Source organism: Felis catus, chromosome E2 (assembly GCF_018350175.1).
Source record: "Felis catus isolate Fca126 chromosome E2, F.catus_Fca126_mat1.0, whole genome shotgun sequence".
NCBI lineage: Eukaryota > Metazoa > Chordata > Mammalia > Carnivora > Felidae > Felis > Felis catus.
The window spans coordinates 58547286-58555583 of record NC_058382.1 but is presented as its reverse complement, the minus strand read 5'-3'; the positions used below and the strand labels follow the sequence as shown (position 1 = coordinate 58555583).

General features: G+C 60.4%; 1 long non-coding RNA gene across 1 annotated transcript; it reads left to right on the top strand.

Moving 5' to 3' along the window:
- Nucleotides 1-3087: 3087 nt before the first annotated feature.
- On the top strand, nucleotides 3088-7921 carry LOC109494992. Its single transcript, XR_002150189.2, has 2 exons — nucleotides 3088-3421; nucleotides 3906-7921. It is a non-coding gene; the product is annotated as an uncharacterized LOC109494992 (long non-coding RNA).
- The last annotated feature ends 377 nt before the right edge of the window (nucleotides 7922-8298 follow it).

The following is an 8298-nucleotide window of genomic DNA, read 5'->3' as shown; positions in this document are numbered from 1 at the left end:
GTCTCCAGCCCTAGAAACAAACGGGCTGTGTCTGTGTCGAAGTCTGTCTCAGCCACCGGCCCTGGTGCCGGGCTCGGCGCACAGAACGTGCTCAACAAACCCGTGTTGAGTGAATACACGAGTGTGAGGCCGCTGCTGAGTATTTTCATACCCCCTCCGGCAAGGGGGCCGTCAGCGTTCGCCTCGCGGGTCCCCAAGCTCTCCGCCTGCGTCCAGCCGCTCGGAGCCGCCGGCCTCCCTGAGAGGCGGGTCCCGTCCACGCACCCATTGCGCAGACGGGAAGCCAAAGCCCGCCGCGGCCAGTGGCCTACGAGACGGCCCAGCGGGTAAGCAGAGGAGGCAGGGTGTCCGAGCGGGGCTCCGCCGTGTGGGGTGCGGGCCGGGAGCCGGGCCTGCAGGGGCGCAGGCCGGGCGTGGAGGGCGGGGGGCTCCAAGGGGCTCTAATTCGGTCTCTCCCACACGGGCCGCCCGCAGCACCTGGGCCGCCCTCTCACTGGAGGCGCCGCAGAAACCTCAGCCGGCCGTGTTGCAACCCAGCGGCCCCGCCGCCCGGCTGCTCAGGAAGACGGGCCCCCGACGCAGGCACAGGTGTCCGGAGAGGGACGGGCCGGCCCCGGCACAGCGTGGACTCTGGGCCCGGGGCGGGAGCGAGGTGAGACCCCGAAACCGGACCCCCGACCAGTTCCCCTTCCGCCGCCCACAAAACGCGGGACTTCCACTAACGATTCCTCTTTGGGAGTCGCTTGTTCCCTAGGGCAGGACACGCCGAGCCGGGCGCCTTCCGTCCCCAACTTCGCGATTTCACTTTTCTTATCAGAAAGGTGCGTGTGACTCATCTCGGGAGCCGGGCACCTTGCCGCCGTGGAGCTGCCTGGATGCGCGGGGTCCCCGAAACCTCTCCGGTCTCGTGTACGTGTGTCGGGGCAGAAGCCTGAGGCGAAACGAAATCCAGACCGAGAAGGGCTGGAACAGAAAGGAGAAGAGCCGGGCGGGTCCCACGGCCCCGGGAGCCGCTGCCGTCCCCTCCCCCCCACCCGGGCCGGGCTCTCCTCTGGACGCAGAGCCCACTCTCGATGGCCAAGCTGGGGACACGGTGCCATCCCGGAAACGGACCCCTTCTGAGCCACGCAGACCCGGCCCCACCAGCGGCCGCTGCCGGACACACAACCGCTTCGCCTCCCTAAAGCCTCGGTTTTCCCGTCTGTGAAATGGGGCAACGGTACCACCCACCCCACAAGGTTAGAGAGGACTAGGTGCGCACGCCCATCACCGGGGCCGTTGATTCTGATAATAACTATGATGTATCGAGCACCCATTTCGATCACACAATATGACCCAGCATTTCGCTACGGCCTTCCTGTCGTGCTCTGAGCACTATTCCCCATCTCCTTACACGATCGGTACGGTGAGCCAGTGGGTCCGGGCTTGGGACCTGCTGCTGCTGACTTGGGGTCCCTCGTTAAGATAGAGTACAGAGTGGACACCCAGCCGGTTAGGGATCCACACGGCATAGAGCTGAAAATATCACCAGCCCCGTGGTTCATGCGCAGCTGAGCCGACCCCGGGCGGTCCAGCGCCTGGACGTCGACCTCCACCACGTGCAAGGACACTCAAGGACCAAGTGCTCTGTCACCCTGGAGCCTTGCAGGAGGAGTAAGGGAGGCATACGGATGGGGACAGAAGGCACAGGGGTGTGGGACACTGGGGCCAAGAGAGAGGCACTTGGGAGGGAGGTGGGAGAAGAGGGGCGGACGGGCGTGTGAGCAGAGAGTGGGAGATGGGTACTGGCCCCATAAAAGCCAGGTTCTAGAACATTCTCTCTGGCTCTTGTGTGGACGATGGGGCAGAGCAGGCCGCCTGGAGACCCACTGGGAGGCCATCATGACTTACTCTGAATTTAAATAGCCACATGGGACTAGGGGCCACCGCATGGGACAGCCCGGCTCTAAATCACTACAGGGCTTGGGGCGGTGACGTCCGATCTGTGAGGCCAAGTGACAGTCAGTTGCTATGAAGACAGCGGATCCGAAGGGTGGCCGGGTGTCTGCAGGGAGAGGTTGCCCCACCATATGCAGTGGTCCAGGCAACAGCAGCTGCTGGCCGGGAGGGGGCAAGCTGGCCAGGGAGGCTCAGATGTCAGCGTCCTCGGCCTCCTTGGCTGAGACACAGGGGCAAGGAAGGGAGGCGGCCATGGGCAGTGAGGGCAGTGGCTGAGATAAGGAGCCTGGTCTGAGATGTGCTGAGTTTGAGGTGTCTGTGGCCCTTCTACCAAGGTGGGCGTTTCTTAGATACCTGCAGAATCCGTCAGGCCCGTGTGAAGACGTGGGTTAGGCGTCCCCAGCCTGCGGTGGCCGCTTTCTCACGGCGGGACAGGTGGCCTGGCAAGGAGACCGGGCCTGGCCTGGCAGAGCTCAGCCTTAACAGGCGGCAAACCAAGTAACAAACTGCCACCTGGCGACCCGACCCGACCGCACTTGGTGCTGAGGAGGTCTGAGCACCAAGAAGGGAGGTTCCCCTAACCTGGGGCACTGCCCCTGACCCCCTGCACAGCAGGAGCCGCGGGCCCCAGCCTCTTACCCACAAGGTGCCCCGTGTCTCTTCGCCTGGCAGCTTCCTCCAGGCACCTGCGTCTGCTCCGCTGCCTGGGCCAGATGAGCAGGGAACTCGTGTCCCGGGGGGACAGCGTGTGTGTGTGTGTGTGTGTGTGTGTGTGTGTGTGTGTGTTCGCTGCCATTACTCTCACAATAACCCTGAGAAAGCGGTGCCAACTGCATCACCCACAGTTCAGAGGCAAGGAAGCCGAGCACAGAGAGATGAAGCCCTTGCCTGAAGCCACAGAGCAGGGAGGTGGCAGGGCCAGGCTTCCGGCATGTTCCAGCATGTACGAGCCCCACAGTCACACCCCGATCATGACACCAGCGTCGGGATAGTAAGGGCCGCCGGCCCCTGCCCCAGCCTCTGTGTGCTGTTCACCCCACGGGGGTCCTCTCGTCCCCCCCACCCCCTGCAGCCCCGGTGGTTGCCGCTTCACTGGAGGAAGCTTCTCTCTTCACACTCGAGACTCAGGGTTTAAAAATAAAGAAAAATAAAACTGATTCAAAATTAGCACAAGACTCGCTACAAAGAACACAAGACACGGTTTCCTGTGTATGTGTGTTTTCTTCAGTTTTTTTAAGACTTCCAGAAAAGTTTCCTCTGCAAAACTGAGACCAAAAGGGTAAAAAATGCAAATGTGCTGGTCCAACCTTGAACCATCATCTGTACCCTGCCCAGGGAGGCCACAGAGACTCAGGAGAGAGAGGGCCAAGTCCCAAAGTCTCAGGAACTCTAAAAGGGAGCTCCCTAGAACTGTGTGCAATCGCCAATACTTTGGGCTCCAGCCTGGAAGGGGCAGCTCCTTGTACCCTGTGTCCTGAACCTGGTACCATGCTTGGTTTGATGGGTGGACGGATGATGGGTGGATGGTTGGCTGATGGATGCATGGTTGGATGGATGGATGGATGGATGGATGGATGGATGGATGGAAGGACAGATGGGTGGGTGGATAGATGGATGGATAGGTGGGTGGGTGGATGGATGGATGGATGGATGGATGGATGGATGGATGAAGGGGTGGATGGATGGATGGACAGATGGATGGATGGATGGATGGATGGATGGATGGATGGATGGATGGAGGATGGGTGGATGGTTGGGTGATGGATGGATGGATGGATGGATGGATGGATGGATGGACAAGTGGATGGATGGATGGATGGATGGATGGATGGATGGATGATGGGTGGGTAGGTAGGTGGATGATGGGTTGTGAGTAGGTAGGGGGAGCTGGACAGGTAGATAGGTGGGCAGGTGTAGGAGTGAGTGAATGAACATAGTGTGTTTATAAAAACTCCATCACTTGACAGTCGACAGAGCCAGCCCAAGAGGAAACCGCTCACCACCTCAGATCTGGGACTGAAATGCTCACAACCTCAGGTCTGGGACTCACACGCACTCCCACCCTACCTTCACCTGCTGAGCCCCCAGTCCCTCACCATCACCAAGGAATGGAACCGCCAGTCCAGGAGGCTCCCACCCTAAGAAGCTGAGAGGCTACGTGCTGAGAGCGCAGGGCCCTGTGTGGGACAGGAGACAAGAAGAGATGGTGATGAGCCAAAGCGAGTTGCTGGGTGAGGCTAGGAGGCGGGATTCTGAGTAGCTGGCCTTGGGGGGAGGCTGCAGCTTCTAGGGATTCGGGGGGGGGACAGGCCCAGACAAACGTGTGGGACATCAGGGAGCCAGAACCCTCTCTGCAGAAAAGGCACACCTCACACAGGAGTCCTGTTACAACGGAACAGGCCTTTCTGGGCAAAAGAGGGAGCAGCAGCCCCCCCCCCCCAGCTCTAGCTGGGACAGGCCACGGGGGGAGTCCCGGCAGAGGAGGGAAGGAGCCGTGTGGTCCGCGAGACCATGATGCTGCGTGGCGAGGCCGCGACAGGGTCAGGCCCTCCGAATCTCACTCACTTCGGTTTGGTAAGACCCAGATCGATAAGGCTGGGACACACAGAAGACTGGAAATCCCAAATTTGCCGACTCGAAAATCTCACCTCCTCCCATTTGAAAGTGCACCCTCGTGTGCCCTCCGAGGGCAGGGCAGGGGGAGGCAAGGTCAGGACAGCGCGAGCAGTGAGCCCTGCTGGTGAAACCCGCTGTCTGTGTTGCCCACAGAGCAAGAGCCAGGTCTCCTGCGTTCACGCCTTTCGTCCCGCAGGCATTTACGGAGCAGCCCACGCTTGGTGACACAGGCTTCTGGGGATGCAGACAGACATGGGCCCATCCCCCTTGAACTTAGCGTCTGGCAGGGGAGACAGGCCCCCCAAAAGGAAAAACTCGCACGCATGAGTACGTAAGTGTTCCACGAGGTGGTGCGCTCAGCAAGGGTGAGACGGGGCAACAGTCCTAATCTGGAGGCTGATCGGGAAAGGTTTTCCCAAAGACGCGGTACTTAAGGAAGGAAGGAAGCAGGGGTTCGCCAGTCCAGGGAGAAAGGGAGCGGACTCCAGGCAGAGGACGCGGCACGCGCCGAGGCCCTGGGGCGCACGGGAGGGGTGGGGCGTGCTGGAACGAGTCCGGCGTCCCTGGAGCTGGGTCGGCAAGGAGGAGTGTGGAGCGAGAGAGGGCTCGAGGCGCTGCTGGAGCGGGGCACTCAGAGTCCTACAGACACCCGAAGGGTTTTGGTCCTCACCCTGAAAGCAATCAGAAGCCACCGAACGGATTTAAGGGGTAGAGCGCCGTGCTCCTGGGCTCGTGAAAAGATCACGCAGATCGACCTTCTAATGAACGCCTCGAGGAGCCGCGTCGAGCCGCTGGACGGCCAGTGCCGGGAGGGCCACAGAGCCTACTCGGCCACGGCTCCCCTTGCACACCCGGTGCCCGAGGCAGAGCGGCCAGGGTCAGTGCCGCCCCACCGGCTCCTGCCTCGGTTACCTTGAGAAAGACCCCCAGTGTCGGGAAAGCGGGACCTGTTTTCTTCGAGAGCGTGGAAAGGGGTCCGGGAAGCCTGACGGGTGACCACGGTCAGGACCCACAGCGAGAAGTCACCTGTATGACGTGCTGAGCGAGAAGTCACCTGTATGACGTGCTGAGAAGTGCCCCTCGCCTCCGGGTTCCTCCCACGACCCGCAACCGACGGGCAGTCTGCAAAGCGCCCGGCCGGCTCCCCTCAGTGCTGTCGGGGCAAGTCCGGGAAACTGTCACCACCCAGAGGAGCCTAAGGACACAGGAAGACTGACCCCAACTTGGGTCCTAGAACAGGAAAAGGACACTGGCTGGAAACTAAGCACAGGCTTAGTTAACAGGAACCTGTCAACACTGGTCCACCGGTTGTGACGGAGCCACCACACTAAGGGCTCGGTGAGCACGGGAGAAGTGGGCGGATGGACGTCCGCTGACGAACCCCACGCTGTCCCCATCACTGGTCAGCTTCAAGGCAAATCCGGGTCGCTCACCCAGACTCGGGCAGTTTGCTCACTTGGACATCACTCAGCCTTGGTTTTGTCATCTGAGCAACGGGAATAGTGTTTTGCTGAGATTCTCGGGAGCGACTCAACAAATACGAGTTCCCTTCATAACTGGGATGACGCTCGCTCATCCACAGGACACACATTTATTCCCCTACACGCCACGCCCCCCACAGAGCCGTCACCGTCGGCGGCCCAGTCCGGGAGCGGGAGACGCGTCATCTGTCTCCTCCAGACTCCCAGAAAGCTCGCTCCAGCCCGACCCTCTGGGCCCGTGACATGCGCCTCGGTCCCCATTCAGCAAGCGTTCGGGCCACGAGAAGACTCTCGTGTGCTGAACGGTTCAAAGTAAGAACAAAGGATCCGTATCAGAGGGACAGTGTGACGGTAAGTTCTGGAACATTCCGGCCGCTTCCGAATTCTGCCCCACTCACACAGTCCTTTGGTTGTTCCTTCAACAGACACCCCCTTGAGCACCTGTGACGTGCCAGGGAGCAACCTGGACACCCAGCTAGCGGCTGGCAGCTTGGGCCTCTACTGTAAGCACACAGGCTTTTTAAAACGTCTTTGGCATTTGTGAAGCACTCCTGTCTGAAATGAAACAGAAATCGTTAGCCTCATTTAGAAAATAATTCCTTTCCTCCCACACACGCTACACCGTGCGCCTACGACGTTGCTCAGATTTTCCAACTACGAATTTCCTTTAGGTCAAGGCCGAGAACCCAGGGGAAGCTAAGGAAGACGTCTCGAGAAAGCCTTGCGCTCACAGCGGTTTTGAGTGGAAATACGGCCTTCGCTGTGACTGCATCATGGTTGAATTTCGCACCAGAGAAAGGAAGGACCGACGTTAACCTCAGAACGAGGAAGACCGTACTAGTCACACACAGAAAAGCAGTCCCCTGAGCCAGAAGCCGCGGGGGCCGCGGCCCCGGGAGCCCGTCGCCGATGTTTCCGAGGACAGCTGGAAGGCGGGCCCCGGGCTGGCCGAGCCAGAGTCTGGCCGAGCAGGGTCGGAGACGGAGGGAAGGCAGAGGAGGGAATACCCGTCCGGACAGGCTGGCAACAGCGAGTGGGAAGGAAGTGGCTTTGTGAGTTGTCGACCTCACGGCAGGCCGAGAAGCAGAAACTTAACCACACAGGGTACAGAGCTATTTTCAACCTTGGGGTTTTCACCCCCTGTCCCCAAAGCGTTCGGGCGGCCTGGCTCCCGTGTGACACTGGCAGGGCCCTGGACTCATGGGACAGGACGGGAGACAAGGCAGGTCTGAGAAAGGCACGTGGGGCAGCAGGCCCCCACTGTGGAAGCTGAGCCTCGGTTTCCCCATCCGCTCACGGAGGTTCTGAATCGGTCTCCTCCCGAGGCTGTAACAAAGGACCACAAACCCAGTGGCTGAAAACAACACACTGTGTCCTCCTCTGTTCTCTGACATCTCGGTGCACAGTGAGGCCAGACGTCCGGAGGTCAGACGTCCAACACGGGTCTCCCTGGGCTCGAGCCCAAGCGTCAGCTGGGCTGGTTCCTTCTGGAGGCTCCGGGAACCATGTTTCCTCCCCTTTTCCAGTTTTCAGAGACCACCAACTTCCCCGGTTCGTGGCCCCTCCGCATCTCCAAAGCCAGCGGGATGGCCCCTCCAGTCTCCCTCTGACTCCTCCCCTCTCCCCCTTAGAGGACCCTACCGGGACAGCGGGCCCACCAGATCATCCAGGACCACCGCCCCATCCCCAGGCCCTCGATCCTGCCACACCGGCAAAGCGCCTTTGGCCATGAAGGGATCGTCCTCACGAATTCCTTCTGAGCACGAAAATACGGACATCGTCGGGGGGCGTTACCCCGCCTACCCCAAGTTCCTTCCCTCTTGAACCTTCTAAGATTCTGGGCAAGGGAGAGGAGTCTTCTCTACCAAACACCATCAGTGACAATGGCGGCGAATGTTCGTGGCGGCCTTCCTCCCCCACAATGCGCTGTCCCGCGTGACCTGCAGCAGTGAGGCCCCGTCCCCACCTGTCCACAGAGGGGTGAGTCGGGCTCGGGTGGGGAGTGCTGGCTGGCCTGTCCACGTTCACACGGGAGAGAACGGCAGACCCGGGCCACTGCAACCCACACCTTGCCAGAGTCCGAGTCCTCGGCCACCTTGACCTAACACCGGCTTCGTGTCCAAGGTGGGAACCGCACTCACCTAGTCGAATCAGGATGGACCAAAGGTCTGAGAATCAAGCTTCTCAGCCCCAAGAGCTCTCACCCACTGCTGGTGGGGATACAGAATGCCACAGCCACTCTGGAAGATGGTTGGGCATTTTT